The 19,424-nt window shown below is 39.8% G+C and overlaps 1 pseudogene; it reads right to left on the reverse strand.

Annotated features, from left to right (window-relative positions):
* LOC104677760 overlaps positions 1-18,193 on the reverse strand; it is a 50,060-nt pseudogene extending 31,867 nt beyond the window's left edge.
* Positions 18,194-19,424: the final 1,231 nt, after the last annotated feature.

Consider the following 19,424-nt stretch of genomic DNA (forward strand, 5'->3'; position numbering starts at 1 on the left):
AGAATAGTCTCTCAATAAAATTTTCATCTATACAAATGACCCTATAAAACTTGCAAGTTTCTATATACTGCAAGGTTGAATAACCCAGCTGCAAAATGTTTGAGAACATTGCATATTCCAAGCCACATCAACTCTCTTGATTAGTGACTGCAGGCAATGTCCATGCTTTATTGCTTCCTCTTCCGTTTTAGCTTTTTATGAACTTGATAGAGAAAAAAGGGAAGTCTTTTTATCAGCCAATTTCTGAAATTTTATACAAAATATTTATAGGCATCTTTTAGACAAAATTCTTTAATCAGATAAACTCTGGTGTTACTAAATTCACAGTCAATACATTGTTTTGGCCTTACCCTGAAATTGCAGATAGAATTTTACAACATGCGAAAGCAATTTCACTTTTGTAAAGTTAAAAAAAGACTGAAATATTTGAGCATTCTTACAGAGCAATCATGGCACTCTGTCTTGCTGACCTGTGCTTCCTTTTTTAGGAAGAAGGCTGTTTATCCATTCTGCAAATGCTGGTGGTTCTTAGGATCTGGGCTCTGTTTCTTTCTGTCTCCTTCCTCCATCTCCATTGGTAGTGCTGGTACCATTCTTCTATGACCTCAAATATCACCCAAATGGCAGTAATAGCCAAGTCAGTGTGTTGAAATAAATTTCTAGATTATTTATTACATAAGCAGCCCACTGAAAAATTTATTCAAAAGTATTCCATTGAGAGTCAAAAACATATTGATATGATTATTATTGGTCTGTTAGAGGAAACAAACTAAAAAAACAAACTGGGAATTCTCAATAAGCAAATAAAAACTTAGATGTGATTATAACCTAAAGGGCTCACAGGACAAATGTGAAGAAAGCTTCTGTCTCAAGGCCTGCATAGGGAAGACATGTAGGATTTAGATTTGTTGTCTTTCTTTCCTCCTCTTGTCTGAGTTTAGTATTAATAAAAGTTGGGCTGAGACAAACTTTTTTTACAATCTTATGGGCTATTTTTAGTGTAAAGTTTTAGAAGTAGAATATACATACAAAAACAGCACAGATCAAATACATGCATCTCAAATGGTGTTCCATTTTCAAAAAATGAATACATGTGGACAGCACTTATATTTTTAAAACGTCAGAAGCTGCCTCCTCATGCCCTTTCCACTTCTCACTCGTCATCCCTCAACCCAGGCATAACTACTCTCCTGACCTCAGACATCATAAATTAGTTTTGCAAGCTTTGGAACTTTATCCAAATGAGTCATACAGAATGGATGTTCGCAGAGCCTACTTAGATATTATGGATTCTTGACAGGTATATAAAAAGTGTTGCAGCCGGGCGCGGTGGCTCAAGCCTGTAATCCCAGCACTTTGGGAGGCCGAGACGGGCGGATCATGAGGTCAGGAGATCGAGACCATCCTGGCTAACATGGTGAAACCCCGTCTCTACTAAAAAAAAATACAAAAAACTAGCCGGGCGAGGTGGCGGGCACCTGTAGTCCCAGCTACTCGGGAGGCTGAGGCAGGAGAATGGCGTGAACCCGGGAGGCGGAGCTTGCAGTGAGCTGAGATCCGGCCACTGCACTCCAGCCTGGGTGACAGAGCGAGACTCCTGGCTCAAAAAAAAAAAAAAAAAAAAAAAAAAAAGGTGTTGCAGATAAGCCCAACAAATATCTGGGCTGGTGGTGCAGGGGCCAAAGAATTTACCAAGACAGTTGTAGATAAAGAAAGGTAGATTTATTTGAGAAAGTATAAAAATACGGTGCAAGAAAGCAATGAGCACATCAGCATGAGAGAAGCCAACTGCAGTGAAACAAAGGCTTGCTGGAGATTTTATAGGACAGCACTTATGCTGTGTGTTGAAGAGGGCTTTGTGCAGTACTGACAACACCAAAGTTGCAAGTGAGCTAACTTGCAGCTGCCTGGTGATAAGTTGGGTGCAGGAGGGCTACATGTTCTAAACCATGAAGAAAAGCAGACTTATAGCTTATCTGCTTTCTCTTTTTGCTTTCCCCCGGGTCTTGCCAGCCTGACTCCTTTTTCCCAGTAGGACTCCATAAAAAGTGTTCTGGGTCAGCTAGCTGGTCAGCTGCTGTCAACGTGCCTGAGCTGATTATTCTTTTCTTTGTAAATTTGACCCTACAATTAGCAACCAGCAAAACCATATAAAGCCTCTGGAATTCTAAGCAGCTGTTAATTAGAAGCTGCCTCATGTTTTTCTCACCATTTTCCAAATGGATAACCTGGTTGACTAGTCTTGGGCCACAGATCCAGACCCCAGAAGTGGCACAGAGGTAGAACCAGCACCATTTGAATGTATGTTCTAAAAGAAGGCAAGGGATTAAGGGCCTGTGATCAGAAGAAAGGGAAATGAATGCAGAGCAAGCAGAAGATGACAAGATGCCACTACACCCTGCACAAGAGACGTTTTTGCTACTGCTGAGCAAAGTGGTAGGATTTGTCTTCTGAGGACACTGAAAAGTATCTGTACATTTAAATATGTCCTTCTTTCAGTTTCCACCTTTCATTGAAATCAGGTCGCAACCATTACAGAAGTATTGTGACTCAAAGTTCACATAGGAGCACAGACAAAAGCAACCTAGATTTCTCTTTTAGCCAAAGAAATGCCAAACATGTATGATAGCTGGTTGCTCAAAGTTCATAAAATGGCTGGCAAGATGACCGAATAGGAACAGCTCCAGTCTGCAGCTCCTAGCAAGACCAATGCAGAAGGTGGGTGATTTCTGCATTTCCAATTGAGGTACTCTGTTCATCTCACTGGGACTGGTTAGACAGTGGGTGCAGCCCACAGAGGGCGAGCAGAAGCAGGATGTAGTGTCACCTCACCCAGGAAGTGCAAGGAGTGGGGGGCCAAGTGGCAGTGGCCAGACTGCCTCTCTAGATTCCTCTTCACCTGGCAGGGCATCTCTCAAAGAAAGGCAGCAACCCTAGTCAGGAGCTTATAAATAAAATTCCCATCTCACTGGGACAGAGCACCTGGGGGAAGGGGGCAGCTGTGGGCACACCTTCAGCAGTCTTAAATGTTCCTGCTTGCCACCTCTGAAGAGAGCAGCGGATCCTGACAAGGAAGGCTCTATCAGCACAGCACTTGAACTCTGCTAAGGGACAGACTGCCTCCTCAAGTGGATCACTGACCTCTGTGCCTCCTGACTGGGAGTGACCTCCCTACAGGGGTTGACAGACAACTTATACAGGAGAGCTCTGCCTGGCATCAGGCTGGTGCCCCTCTGGGATGAAGCTTTTAGAGGAAGGAGTAAGCAGCAATCTTTGCTGTTCTGCAGCCTCTGCTGGTGATACCCAAGCAAATAGGGTCTGGAGTGGACCTCCTGGAAACTGCAGGAGATCTCCAGAAGAGGGGCCTGTTAGAAGATAAACTAATAAACAGAAAGCAATAACATCAACATCAACAAAAAGAACCCCCACATAGAAACCCCATTCAAAGGTCATCAGCCTCAAAGATCAAAGGTAGATAAACCCAGGAAGATGAGGGAAAACCAGCACCAAAATCCTGAAAATTCCAAAAACCAGAGCGCCTCTTCTCCTCCAAATGATTGCAACTCCTCTCCAGCAAGGGCACAAAACTGGACAGAGAATGAGTTTGAGAAATTGACAGAAGTAGGCTTCAGAAGGTAGGTGATAACAAACTTCTCTGAGTTAAAGTATGTTCTAGCCCAATGCAAGGAAACCAAGAACCTTTTTTTTTTTTTTTTTTTTTTTTTTTTGAGACGGAGTCTCGCTGTGTCGCCCGGGCTGGAGTGCAGTGGCCGGATCTCAGCTCACTGCAAGCTCCGCCTCCCGGGTTTACGCCATTCTCCTGCCTCAGCCTCCCGAGTAGCTGGGACTACAGGCGCCCGCCACCTCGCCCGGCTAGTTTTTTTTGTATTTTTTAGTAGAGACGGGGTTTCACCATGTTAGCCAGGATGGTCTCGATCTCCTGACCTCGTGATCCGCCCGTCTCGGCCTCCCAAAGTGCTGGGATTACAGGCTTGAGCCACCGCGCCCGGCCGGAAACCAAGAACCTTGACAAAGGTTATAGGAACTGCTAATAACCAGTTTAGAGAAGAACATAAATGACCTAATGGAGTGGAAAAACAGAGCACAAGAATGTCGTAAAGCATATACAAGTATCAATAGCCAAATCTATCAAGCAGAAGAAAGGATATCAGAGATTGAAGATCAACTTACTGAAATAAGATGTGAAGACAAGAAAAGGAACAAACAAACCTTCCAAAAAATATGGACTGGACCAAACTTACAATTGACTGAGGTCCCTGAAAGTGATGGGGAGAGAGTCGGAAACACATTTCAGAATATTTTCCAGGAAAACTTCCCCAACCTAGCAAGACAGGCCAACATTCAAATTCAAGAAATGCAGAGAACACCACTAAGAACACATTCAAATTCAAGAAATACAGAGAACACCACTAAGTTGTTATCGGGAAGAACAACTCCAAGACACATAATCTTCAGATTCTCCAAGGTCGAAATGAAGGAAAAAATGTTAAGTGCAGCCAGAGAGAAAGGTTGGGTTACCTACAAAGGGAAGTCCATCAGACTACCAACAGATATTCTGCAGAAACTCTAAAAGCCAGAAGACAGTGGGGGCCAATATTCAACATTCTTAAAGAAAAGAATTTTAAACCCAGAATTTCATATCCAGCCAAACTAAGTTTCATAAGTGAAGGAGAAATAAAATCTTTTCCAGACAAGCAAATGCTGAGGGATTTTGGTACCACCAGGCCTGCCTTACAAGAGCTCCCGAAGGAAGCACTAAATATGGAAAGGGAAAACTGGTACCAGCCACTGCAAAAATACACGAAAATATACAGACCCATGACACTATGAGGAAACTGCATCATCCAATGTGCAAAATAACCAGCTAGTATCATGATGACAGGATCAAATTCACACATAACAATTTTAATCTTAAATGTAAAAGTGCTAAATGCCCCAATTAAAAGACACAGACTGGCAAACTGTATAAAGAGTCAAGACCTATCAGTGTGCTGTATTCAAGAGACCCATCTCACGTGCAAAGACACACATAGGCTCAAAATAAAGGGATGGAGGAATATGTACCAAGCAAATGGAAAGCAAAAAAAGCAGGAGTTGGAATCCTCGTCTCTTATAAAACAGACTTTAAACAAACAAAGATCAAAAGAGACAGAGTAAGGCATTACATAATGGTAAAGGGATCAGTGCAACAAGAAGAGCTAACTATCCTAAATATATATGCACCCAATACAGGGGCACCCGGATTCATAAAGAAAGTTCTAAGAGACCTACAAAGAGACTTAGACTCCCACATAATAATAGTGGGAGACTTTAACACCCCACTATCAATATTAGACAGATCAATGAGACAGAAAATTAACAAGGATATTCAGGACTTGAACTCAGCTCTGGACCAAGTGGACCTAATAGACATCTACAGGACTCTCCACCCCAAATCAACAGAATATACATTTTTCTCAGCAACACATAGCATGTATTCTAAAATCGACCACACAATTGGAAGTACAACACTCCTTGGCAAATGTAAAAGAACAAAAACTATAACAAACAGTCTCTAAGACCACAGTGCAATCAAATTAGAATTCAAGATTAAGAAACTAACTCAAAATTGCAAAACTACATGGAAACTGAACAAAAAACACAAGACTACTCTTGAATGACTACTGGGTAAAAAACGAAATTAAGACAGAAATAAATAAGTTATTGAAATCAATGAGAACAAAGACACAACATATCCCAACCTCTGAGACACAGCTACAGCAGTGTTTAGAGGGAAATTTATAGCACTAAATGCCCACATCAGAAAGTGAGAAAGATCTAAGTTCGACACCCTAACATCACAATTAACAGAACTAGAGAAGCAAGAGCAAACAAATTCAAAAGCCAGCAGAAGACAAGAAATAACTAAGATCAGAGCAGAACCAAAAAAGATATAGACACAAAAAACCCTTCAAAAAATCGATGAATCCAGGAGCTGGTTTTATGAAAAGATTAACAAAATAGACAGACCACTAGACAGACTAATAAAGAAAACAAGAGAGAAGAATCAAATAGACACAATAAAAAACGACAAAGGGGATATCACCACTGATGCCACAGAAATACAAACTACCGTCAGAAAAAACTATAAACACCTCTATGCAAATAAACTAGAAAATCTAGAAGAAATGGATAAATTCCTGGACACATACACCCTCCCAAGACTAAACAAGGAAGAAGTCAAATCCCTGAATAGACCAGTAACAACTTCTGAAATTGAGGCAGTAATTAATAGACTACCAACCAAGAAAAGTTCAGGACCAGATGGATTCACAGCTGGCTTCTACCAGAGGTACAAGGAGGATCTGGTATCATTCCTTCTGAAACTATGCCAAACAACAGAAAAAGAGGGACACCTCCCTAACTCATTTTATGAGGCGAGCATCATTTTGATTCCAAAACCTGGCAGAAACACAACAAAAAAAGAAAATTTCAGGCCAATATCCCTGATGAACATTGACAAGAAAATACTCAATAAAATACTGGCAAAATGAATCCAGCAGTACATCAAAAAGCTTATCCACCAAGATCAAGTTGACTTCATCCCTGAGATGCAAGACTGGTTCAACATACACAAATCAATAAACATAATCCATCACATAAACAGAATCAATGACAAAAAACACATGATTATCTGAATAGATGCAGAAAAGGCCTTCAGTAAAATTCAACACCACTTCCTGCTAAAAACTCTCAATAAACTAGGTATTGATGGAACATATCTCAAAGTAGTAAGAGCTATTTCTGTTAAGCACATAGCCAATATCATACTGAATGGGTAAAAGCTGAAAGCATTCCATTTGAAAACAGGCACAAGACAAGTATGCCCTTTCTCACCACTCCTATTCAACATAGTATTGGAAGATCTGGCCAGACCAATCAGGCAACAGAAAGAAATAAAGGTATTCAAATAGGAAGAGAGGAAGTCAAATTGTCTATTTGCAGACAACAAGACTGTGTATTTAGAAAACCCCATCGTCTCAGCCTAAAATCTCCTTAAGCTGATAAGCAACTTCAGCAAAGTCTCAGGACACAAAATCAATGTGCAAAAATCACAAGCTTTCCTATACATCAACAATAGACAAGGAGAGATCCAAACCATTTGTGAACTCCTATTCACAATTGCTACAAAGAGAATAAAATACCTAGGAATACAACTTACAAGGGATATGAAGGACCTCTTAAAAGAGAACCACAAACCACTGCTCAAGGAAATAAGAGAGAACACAAACAAATGGAAAAACATTCCATGCTCATGGATAGGAAGATTCAAGATCATGAAAATGGCCATACGGTCCAAAGTAATTTATAGATACAATGCTATTGACTTGTATCAATAGCTACCATTGACTTTCTTCACAGAACTAGAAAAAAAAAACCCTACTTTAAATTTCATATGGAACCAAAAAAGAGCCCATATAGATAAGACAGTCCTAAGCAAAAAGAACAAAGCTGGAGGCATCACGCTACCTGACTTCAAACTATACCTCATGGCTTCAGTAACCAAAACAGCATGGTACTGGGACCAAAACAGATGTATAAACCAATGGAACAGAACAGAGGCCTCAGAAATAACACCACACATTTACAACCATCTGATCTTTGACAAACCTGACAAAAACAAGCAATGGGTAAAGGATTCCCTATTTAATAAATGGTGCTAGAGAAACTGGCTAGCCATACACAGAAAACAGAAACTGGACCCCTTCCTTATACTTTATTAAAAAAATTAACTCAAGATTGAATAAAGACTTAAATGTAAAACCTAAAGCTATAAAAACCCTAGAGAAAACCTAGGCAACACCATTCAGGACATAGGCATGGGCAAAGACTTCATGACTAAAACACCAAAAGCAATTGCAACAAAAGCCAAAATTGACAAATGGGATTTAATTAAACTAAAGAGCTTCTGCTCAGCAAAAGAAACTATCATCACAATGAACAGGTAACTTACAGAATGGGAGAAAAATGTTGCAATCTACTCATCTGACAAAGGTCTAATATCCAGAATCTACAAGGAACCTAAACAAATTTAAAAGAAAAAAATCAAACAAACCCACGAAAAAGTGGATGAAGAATATGAACAGACACTTCTCAAGAGAAGACGTTTATGCATCCAACAAACATATGAAAAAAAGCTCATCATCACTGGTCATTAGAGAAATGCAAATCAAAATCACAATGAGATACCATCTCATGCCAGTTAGAATGGCGATCATTAAAAAGTCTGGAAACAAGAGATGTTGGAGAGGATGTGGAGAAATAAGAAAGCTTTTACACTGTTGGTGGGAGTGTAAATTAGTTCAACCATTGTGGAAGACAGTGTGGCAATTCCTCAAGGATCTAAAACCAGAAACACCATTTGACTTTTCATAATGTACATAAAAAATAAACACTGTTGTTTGAAACCTGCTTTACCATAAGAAAGATTCGGCTCATGGACACAAGACTGCAGTTCAAGCACAAACTCTGCTTATTCCTTCTAACTCTCCATTTATTGTTTAAAAATTAAATTGCATTGCAGGGTAAGTCACTTCAAATAAAATTTATTAAGTGCAAAATGTTCAGGAGTGTTAACCATTTCTCAGATGCCTGGTTTATTATCACTGTAGGTGCTATCCAGAGTCACAAAGTGAGGAGACTCACAGCTTAGAGTCTGACTCCAGGGGAAATTCCAGCTACTCTTTCCCCGACTGGCCAAGAAGCTGATTCTTTCTCTCTAAGCCTGCTTCCTGAGGTTGCAGATTACTGAATGAGCTGATGCTAAAGTTATTATGCATGTAATTGAATACAGTAAAAATATATTTTCATAAATATATTCTGTCTGACACACAGTAAGTTTTCAATAAACAACAAAGTCTTATTTACATGCCTTATTTTCTTTAATTTCCATAAAAAATCCAAGGATATTATCTCCTTCATACACCTGAAAAGCTGAGGCTCAGAAATAACACAAGCATGGCTAATATGGACAATAGACTCAATGTCATAAATGATTTAGGCATTAGGTAATTGAGTTCAAATCCTACTTTCACAGTTAACAATTTTAACTGAATAGAAAAGAAATCGGATTCGGGTCACTTTAATTTGGAAGGATTCAAGAGAATCCAGAGGCAATTTTGATAAAGGTGCTGTGCTCATCACTGCGTATAGAAAGAATCTGAAACCACTTTAAGTAGCTTTCAACTTAAAAAATCCATTTTATTTTTCATTTGTTAATTAGGAAAAGAAAACCAAAAACAAGTTGGCATTACAGGTAACAATGACAAGCAATTCTGTGACAAAATTGTTGTCTGATGGATGCCTGAGTTTTCTGATTTTAGATCCCAAATATTTATAGGCTATGAGAACATACCTTGCTAGCATTGGTCAAGTCAATGTTTTTGACTCTTTTTTTATTATCAGTGAAGAGTGCTTTTTCTTATAGTTTTCATTTTTTTTTTGTTCTAGAAATTGCCTCAGACAGGGATTGATGTCAGGAGGCTTCAAGAAGAGAAATATACATGAATGGGGGACCCCAGGGTGCAGGTGACAATAGTCACAGGTATGGGAGAAACCAGGAAATCTTGCCATGTTAACTTTGCTCATCTCATCATGCTTTGTATTTAGATAAGAATGTCATCCAGAAACACAGCATGTTACTTCTTGTGAGTCTTACTGTTCCACAAAATATACAAGTTTAAAAGCCAGAATGGAAATAAGACTTCAACACATAATTCAGCCAACTTCAATATTCAAGAAAACTGTACAAAAATATGCCACAATGTTATTTCAAACAGAAAGGCAAGCCTCTACTGACGGGACTTCCTCCTTGGTGAGGCTGACTGCTCCTCACCAGACAGGGCTCAGGTTTCTGAAATATGATACTTGAAGAAAACTGGACTGAGTCTATTCAATATTGTATTTGAGATTAATTCCAATAAGCTTAAGACATGCCCATTAGACATTTTCCAGGATGTTATTGCCTAAAAAACTAATAATCGCAACACTAAATAATTCTTTACAAGGTTTGTAAACCAATCTGCAACTTTAGGTGTAGTAAAACAGTTAAACAATGCTATACTAAAGATTTTGTTTTTAAAAAGCATTTACTTCCTTGGCTGACCACGTGCTTGTGAAGCTAAGGAAACATCTTGACAGCCTCACTTGGGTGGAGAGAAGCTTCCTTGGCAAGAGCTGCCCAAAATGCCAATTCACACACAGCAGACACTCTCTGAGTGCCCCATTTGGGTTGGGCTTTGAAGCTGGCTTTATACAGGGTCTCAACAATCACACAGAGACTTTTAGGTTTTGTTTACTTGTCAAATAATAAAGCAATAAAAAAGACTTTTGGTTTTGTTTGCCTTTTTGTCTTTCTAGTCTTTCATGCCAGCAGTAGGATTTTGAGGGTGGTTTTCCTCCTTTGGCTAAACCATTCCCAGCATCACAGTAGCAACCATTCAGATGAGAAAGCTGTCTGTTTGATGGATCCTTTTACGAGCACACTTGCTGCTATCCCAGAAGCCTCTGACAAATGTGTCCCCATGTCTCTTGGCTTCATGAACCAATCACTACAGAAGGGATGGGATGAAGTTTTCCCCAGGAATAAGAGGGAAAGTCACAGCACATATGAGAACAATTAGGAAAGGGTGAAGAAGAATGGATGCTAAGGCAAGCGAACATGGCCCCACACCACAGAACTTAACCTGAAAACAAGTCCTCTCCTGACCCTAGGCAGATTCCCACTCTAAATCTCTCCTCCACTGACATTCTCAGCTGTATCTTCAGTGTATCATCTTCTCCTGTAACACCCGATGACAGCTAAAACATTCTAATGGAGTCATATTTTAGGTGTTTTGGAGCAGTGGTTCTCAAAGTATAAAGGAAAGAATGACCTGAAGACTTATTACAATTTAGGTGCTGGTGTGCCACACCCAGAGGTTCCAAATTCACTTTGTGTGTGTGTGAAAGGGGTTGGGGGGGAGGGAGAGAGGGAGAGGAGAGAGAGAGGAGAGAGAGAGGAGAGAGAGGAGAGAGAGAGGAGAGAGAGAGGAGAGAGAGAGGAGAGAGAGGAGAGAGAGGAGAGAGAGGAGAGAGAGAGAGAGAGAGGAGAGAGGAGAGAGGAGAGAGGAGAGAGGGAGAGAGGGAGAGAGGGAGAGAGGGAGAGAGGGAGAGAGGGAGAGAGGGAGAGAGGGAGAGAGGGAGAGAGGGAGAGAGGGAGAGAGAGGAGAGAGAGGAGAGAGAGGAGAGAGATTGCCTGCAGGTGGAGGGGTTGTCATTTTAACAAGAAATCCAGATTATTTGAATGGAGGTAATCAATGGACCTTGCTGAGAAACATCCAATTTAGAACTTATAAAATGTTAAAACTACGTAGCCAAAAGAATTTGGAGTTTAAATCACAGCAATCTTTCTATTCACGAAGGTTTAAAAATAATTCATCACTCCAGGAAAAAGAAGAGCATGCATGTTTTAGATTTTCCACAGGTTGTTATATATTTTCCAGAATCCTCTCAGGTAATTAGGGTGAATGGTATTATTCTGACTTTGCTGACTGGGATATTAATGCAGGTAAAGGGATTTGCCAAAGGTTATATAACTGCCTGGGGCGTAAACCCTGCCAGGCCTCCTGACTTTTGTACAGAGGTCAAGTAACATGGCATTCCCTCTACCACTACTAAAGTCAAAAGCATTGGGAAAAGCATGCAGAAAATATAAACACATTTCCTAATCTAATTTTGGATCAAGATTTCCTCATCTCTCCAACTCTCTATCAGTAGGCAACTTTGGGGGAGGCAGTGAGCTAAAAAGAATTTAGTCATATTCTACCTTTAAGTATTTGCCTTGGGGACCCATTACAGGGAAACTTAAATCTCACAGATATGTTACTGGGGGGAAAAAACACATAGTCCCCTACAGGAAAAACATTATCACATATTTTCCATAGCTGAGGGTTTGACTGGCATTAATCAGAACAGATCAATCTGAGTTTTTAACTTACTACAAATATAAGCTTGAGAAGAGACAAAGGAAAAACAGGGTTCTTTTTAAGATACCATAAATGTGGCATACTTTAAAGAGAGCAAGGATGCAGACGGCTTCTTTGATTTCAGAAACTTCAACTGGAACTTCCTAATGTGTTGTCTGGTTGGGTTTCACATACCATATCATGAGATTCTTTACAGAAGATAAAGACTCTTTGATAGCAAAGAAGAATTCTAATTCTACAGTCTATCTTTTCCTTTACCATCAAGAAAAAACCTGCATTCTCCCCCATGAGAAAAACTCCAAATATCATGAATAAAACAAAGAATTATTTAATCAAATTAGTAAAGAACCCCCCAGCAGAAACAGTGCATCTTTTTGAAGGTTAAAGATGTTATAGGCCAGGCACAGTGTCTCACACCTGTAATCCCAGCACTTTGGGAGGCTGAGGCGGGTGGATCTCTTGAGCACAGGAGCTCGAGAACAGCCTTGCCAACATGGTGAAACCTCGTCTCTACTAAAAATACAAAACTTAGCTGGGTATGGTGGCGGGCACCTTTAATCCCAGCTACACAGGAGGCTGAGGCAGGAGAATCACATGAACTTGGGAGGTGGAGATTACAGTGAGCTGAGATCACATCATTACACTCCAGCCTGGGCAACAAGAATGAAACTCTACCTCAAAAAAAAGTTATGAATAGAGAAAACGTTTTGTGTGTCAAATCTCTCTGGCTTCTCGGTGGAAAATGCCATTTGCTATATTACACAGTTTAATTGTAGAGCATCAAATAACCATGTTTATTTGCCAAAAACCTACTGTTTAGTGAACTACAAAAAAATGGTTTATAAAAATCAGTAGTAGCTGGCCAAGTGTGGTACTGCATGCATATAATCCCAGCACTTTGGGAGGTCAAGGTTGGTGGATCACCTGATGTCAGGAGTTTGAGATCAGCCTGACTAACATGGTGAAACCCCATCTCTATTAAATATAAAAAATTACCCAAGTGTGGTGGTGCATGCCTCTAATCCCAGCTACTTGGGAGGCTGAGACAGGAGAATCATTTGAACCTGGGAGGCAAACGTTGCAGTGAGCCGAGATTGTGCCATTGCACTCCAGCCTGGGCAACAAGAGCAAAACTCACTCTCAAGAAAAAAAAGAAAAATCATCAGAAGCATTATTCAAATAGTAATTTTAAAAGCATGGTGGCTCACACCTGAAATCCTAGCACTTTGGGAGGCTGAGGCCAGTGGATCACCTGAGGTCAGGAATTTGAGACCAGCCTAGCCAACATGGTGAAACACCATCTCTGCTAAAAATACAAAATTAGCCAGGCATTGTGGTGCACACCTGTAATCCCAGCTACTCCAGAGGCTGAGGCAGGAGAATCGCTTAGAACCTGGAAGGTGGAGGTTGCAGTGAGCAGATATCTTGCTACTGCATTCTAGTCTGGGCAACAGAGGAAGACTCTGTCTAAAAAAAAAAAAAAAAAAAAGTCTTTTTGATAGCAGAGTTGTGCAGCGGAAGCGTGCTGGGCCTATAAAAAGCAGTTTTTTCTAGAATACCCTTCATTTCTGAGCATTCACCAACCTAGAAACCTCGACAAATGGGTGTAGTTTGCCATTCACAAACCAAGTGACCCATCCTGTCAGCTGTTACTATCCTCTAAATTAGAAAATTGTCTGTGGCAATCAGCTGTGGCCCTGCTTATTGTTCAGTACCAAAAAATTCCCCAAATAAAATATTTATCATAGCAGATCAACCCTGAACCAGAAGGAAGAGAGCACAAAACAGATATTCTAAGCCCCAATACCTTACCAAAAGATTGTTGTCTTATAGCCGAAACTTTGTTTTGTGGGGCTCAATCATACTGCTTTAAAATAGAGTTGCTTTCTTTAAACACACAGTTTCTTTGTTGGAAATGCTCATTTTGCTACACAACAATCTTCTGGGTTTATTCAATCTCCTCTAATTTCCTCTATTGTCTGAATTTGGAAAAGAACTGAAAAGCACATTTGACATTTGTCCTCTTTTCTTACAAAAAGCAAAAATGCATTAGAGGGCAAGCACGCTCACTCGTGCAGGACAGGTCCATCCCACTTAGCACCCTCAGTGGAGGTCCTCTGCACCCTGGGATATTAGCCAATTGAGCCACCAGGTCAAAAGGCAAGCAACACTACTCAGGGCTACCTCACAAGAAACAGCTGCTGGACACAGTCTAGACTGCGGTCAACCCAGGGGTTTCATTTACTTCTGCAGAGTAAGTAAGGCAGAGATAGCAGACAGCTGTGCCATGCACAGACCTGCCCCTAAAATATGTATTCCTGGGTGGGAAACACCAATTGAAGTCTGACCCACTGTTCTTCCCTTTCCACTGGGTTCTGTGCCCCAGCATGAACATCCTCCTTTAAATGTGGGTGGAAACACCAGTGCAAACATCAATCTACTCAGTGCACACCCCTTGCAAAGAGTTGCCCCTTGGACCTAGGGTTGTGCAAACTGGCCTGCATCTGGAAGGAGGCCCAAGCAGGCCTTGGTAATGGGCATTTGGCTGTTTGAGAAAGAGGCCTGGGTTCCTGGGAGCCCAGAGAACACACCAGAAGTGGCTGTGTGCATCACAGCTTTTCACTCTGTGCAGAGAAATACACCCAGCAAAGGAGGGCCAGTGCAGTGGTCCCTAAAACATAGGGCCCAGCAGCCTGTTTTTGGGGTCTAAGGACAAGACGGCTGTGGGCAACCCCAGGGTGGGGTCTCTGGGATGAACCTGGAGACCTGAGCTTGCACAGCTTCCTTGGTAAATTGAGGAGGTGTGGACCACAAGATTGCCAAGCTCCTTTCTATCCAAACTTGATACTGTGAGATTCCATGATCCAGTTTGTCACAGTTGATGGCTCAATCTCATGCACTAGAAAAAGGCAGTATAAAAGAAAAAAATAAAAAGACATTCAAGTGAGTATAAAGGCCTTTAATCTCAGCCTCTCTAGTTCAAAGAGATACTGGTTCATAGAGCTGTTAGATTTAACTTCCACAGATGACTCAACAGAGGATAACTACTAATCGGAATACAACATCAAAACTGTAACGAATATAATCACTGGATTAAGAACAACTCAAAATAGCTCCAGTTTCCAAAGGGCCATAAAGTGTACATATCAGTACGATGTGCAGTTAACACATAATTTATTATGAAAATGTGGACATGCCAGGTACGTAAGGGGGTTTAGGTTGACTTTTTATAATACTTTAAATGTAAAATGCCATTTCTGTGAACTGGATGACATCTTCCAGATTCTTTAATTTGGTTTACCTTCTGATAGATCCTGATAGAAACAGGTAGCACCAGCCTCTACTGAACCTCAATACAGTTGCAAAACACAGAGAGCCTGCTTGCCTACACATGTAGAAACATTGTTATCACAAGACACAGAAGGCAAACTTCCAATCTGGCATACTTACCTGTCCTCTCATATTTAGGGCAATAAGAATGGGGGACCAGATGGTTAAGTAGATGCCAAAGAACACCAGACCAGTCAGTGTGCTTCCCCAGACAGCCAGATGACTGAACTGCAGAGGAAAACAGTCATTAGACAGGGCTTCTCGGCTGGACCGGCAGATTCACCCGAACTCCACCTGCCACAGAATGCCTGCATCCTAGCTAGCTCTCCTTATGGAAAGATTCTCATGACTCATAGCTTACTGGGGAGGTCAATCTTCCTAATTCCCTTGTCTCAGAATTTTTAACAATGACTTGAAGTTATGAGTGTCCCCAAAGTACTCTGAAGATGAACATGCTTTTGCTGTCATGGCTGGCCTTTCTCTCAAGATTTATACCATAGTGACAGCAGGCCCCTCTCAGTTCATGGCAAGTGTTTGCTCCAACCTAAGGCTGTATACAACAAAGATTCATTAATCTGGTAAGAGAGTGCCTGAATGGACAAAATCAATAAGATGTTTTTATTGATCATTTTGGGACTTCAATTGTTCTGTTCAATTTGCAAAGAATTTTTTAAAAATCTGAAATGGATATTGCCTCTTAACAGTGTTTCTTTAAGCATCTACTGAGTTGTTCATTTTTCCTCCTTTGTCCTCTTAATATGATGATCCTTGACTACTTTCTTTCTTCCACAACACACAACCTAATCTATACGCAAGTTCTGTTAGCTTTTAAAAAGATAAAATAAATCCAGGCTCTGACCACTTCTCACTGCCTCCTCCTCTAACATCCCAGGCTGAAGACATCATCACATTTAACCTGGATTAATTGCCACTGTCTCTTAGGGCAGTGGGCCCCAACCCACAACACAGGCCATGGACTGTTAGGAACCAGGCTGCACAGCAGGAAGTGTGCAACAGGTGAGCAAGCAAAGCTACATCTGCATTTACAGCCATTCCCTATCACTGGCATTCCCACCTGAAGTTCTGCCTCCTGTCAGATCAGCAGTGGCACTAGATTCTCATAGGAGCATGAACCCTATTGAGAACTGTGCATGCAAAGGACCTAGGTTGCGTGTTCTTCCTGAAAATTTAATGCCTGATGATCTCTCACCGTCTCCCATCACCCCCAGATGGGACTATCTAGTTGCAGGAAAACAAGCTCAGGACTCCCACTGATTCTGTATTATGGCATATAATTATTTTCTTATATATTACAATGTAACATATAAAAGAAATAAAATACATAATAAATGTAATGTTCTTGAAGCATCCTGAAACCAGCTCCTAGGAGACACATGGAAGTCCCCTTGTCCATGGAATAATTATCTTCCATGAAACCAGTCCCTGATGCCAAAAAAGTTGGGGACTGCTATCTTAGGAGATTACCCATTCCACACTGACTTATCACCTCATACTCATTCCTTTCTAGCAGAGCATTTAAACATCAGGCAGGTCATGACACTTCATGAGAGACAAAAATAAAGATTTAGATATAATCTTTAAATGCTGGAAATAACGAAAACGTCTAAAATAGGAGACTGCTGAAGTAAATGATGGAACATCTATAAAACTTAATAATCTATAATCATAAACAATAATTGTGTTGAATTATATTTTAAGGCATAGAAATTGTGTCTAATCTTTTTTTAATAATAAAGTCTTGTGTTCTGTAATGCATCATCTTATTTAAAAATACACACACACACACACAGACATAGAACAATGTCTGGAAGGATCCCCAGCAAAGCATTAGTAGTGACTGTCTCTTGATAAAATTATGGAAATTAAATTTTTTTAGTCTTTCTTTATTTTCTATATATTTGGGTATGTATATGGTTTTTGTTTTTAAAATGAGGCTTTACATTTGAAATGAGATGACTGTTGTAAGCTTAGAAGTGTATTAGGTGCCAAGCAAATAAATCACCAAGAGAATTTGGATTGCAAATTTGCTCCAATAAAGATCAATCCACAATTCATACATATCAAATTTGAAATAAGATAGCCAGATGTTGTTTATTGTTTCCCCTAGGCTTAGAAATAAATCATAGCATGAAAATGTCTATACTGAATAGAGAAACAATTCTAGACAAAACTTACTTTAATCCAAGCTATAGTCTCAAAACCAGCTTTCTGACAATCAGTAATAAGAACATACTGTTGAAAGACAGAAGAGTTTGAAAAAACATGATTCTCAGTGAGTTATTTTCACTTTCCATGAGAAATCCCATGTCTCCACTCCAGATCTGCTTTCTCCGAGTCAGCTCGAGTTTGAAAACATAGCCATCTCAGCAGCTAACTCTCTAGGGGTTGTTTGTAGGGAACATACAGGCAGAGTCACTTCCAGAAGAGCTCTCAATCTAATGATGGGCCTTCTCATTAATAGTAGAGAAAGACTTTCTGTTAGCTTGGATGATTTGGGAAACACCACCATTCTGAGTGGTAGATTCTGCAGGTAGATGTGAAATGGTCGTTTGAAGAACGGGGAAATCTGCTAATCACCTGTCAAGAAACTTTGACTTTGTATTTCATAACCATTCAGGCCTTTAAAAGATCTATCAAATATATTTTGAGGAGTTAAAATAAGGAATAATAACAAGGGAGATCGTATATATAGGGTTTAGAGAAGTACAAGTCACACATGAGCTACTTAAGAATGGCTCAGCAAACGGAGATAAACTTACTGTGTAAACAATATATTCAACAAATAGATAGGCAGTGGCATGACCACTGGTCAACATGTATCTGAAAAAGAAAGAGGCTACTATTAACTTCCTAGATCCTGAGCATGGCCACCTATTTTATTCAAAATATTAAACATGGAACTTTAGGAACATCTATAAACTCACAGGGGCATTTCAAAATCCCATTCTCTGTGATTCTAATGCCAAATTTTGTTTCTAGTGCTAAAGTTTTTCATCCTATAGTCTGTCTAAATGAAGTGAACAAAGTCAAGCTTTCAACAAACCAAATAACCAAATACTTGATCTGCATTGGAATTTCCATTTTTATGAAGATTAAAATTTCTATTTATCCAGTTTTTTATGAGAAAGGAATAAGAAATTATTAACCTATTTTGATAAAATGCCAACATTGAACCTTTTTCTAAGTGTTCATTTATGATTCATCTTTAATTTTTTGCTAAATTTGAATTATGGATCAATAAAAAGATAACTACATGAATATAAAATCAATTTATAATGACAGTTCTGAAATAATTTGGGGGGATATTTACTACTCATGTTCTTATTGTAACTACATGAGCTTCTGGAATCTATCAGTTGGAGGAATGCAAGCAATCCAATGAGAGATGTTTAGAAAATACAGGAAGGATTTTGAAGTTTCAGTTTTCCTCTCTTGTCTTTGTTTCCAAGGATGTCTATGTTTCCTCTCTGTTTTTTGTTTCCAAGGATGTCTATGACAATGTATATGACAACCACTAAGGCAGAACTCTAGTAGAGTTGTCCAATCATGTCAACTAGACCCGCATGGAGAAGTCTGATTTTTATCCTCAGGAGTCAGAGCCTATTTTTAAGACAAGCCACAGTATCTTTGTGTTACATAGCCAACCACCTTTTATTCTTTTTTTTTCAACTTTTAAATTTGGGGGTACAAGTGCAAGTTTGTTACAAAGATATATTGTAACACAAAGATATATTGTGTAGTGTAGTACACTAAGGTAGTGAGCATAGCACACAATTGGTAGTTTTTCAACCCTTTTCTCTCTCCCGCTCTTCTCCTATTCCCCAGTGTCTATTGTTCCCATCTATATGTTCATGTGGACTCAATGTTTAGTTCCCACTTATAAGTGAGAACCTGTGGCATTTAGTTTTATTCTTTTTTATACTCAGTCCAGATTTGTGGCTCGCAGGCAGGGTAGATAAAGATTTTTGTGTTCAAATTTCCAACCAATAGCAGCTGTACGCACATATCTGGGCCTGCCAATTTTCCCATTTGCTTGTTGAAGAATCA

Source organism: Rhinopithecus roxellana, chromosome 11 (genome assembly GCF_007565055.1).
Source record: "Rhinopithecus roxellana isolate Shanxi Qingling chromosome 11, ASM756505v1, whole genome shotgun sequence".
Taxonomy (NCBI): Eukaryota; Metazoa; Chordata; class Mammalia; order Primates; family Cercopithecidae; genus Rhinopithecus; species Rhinopithecus roxellana.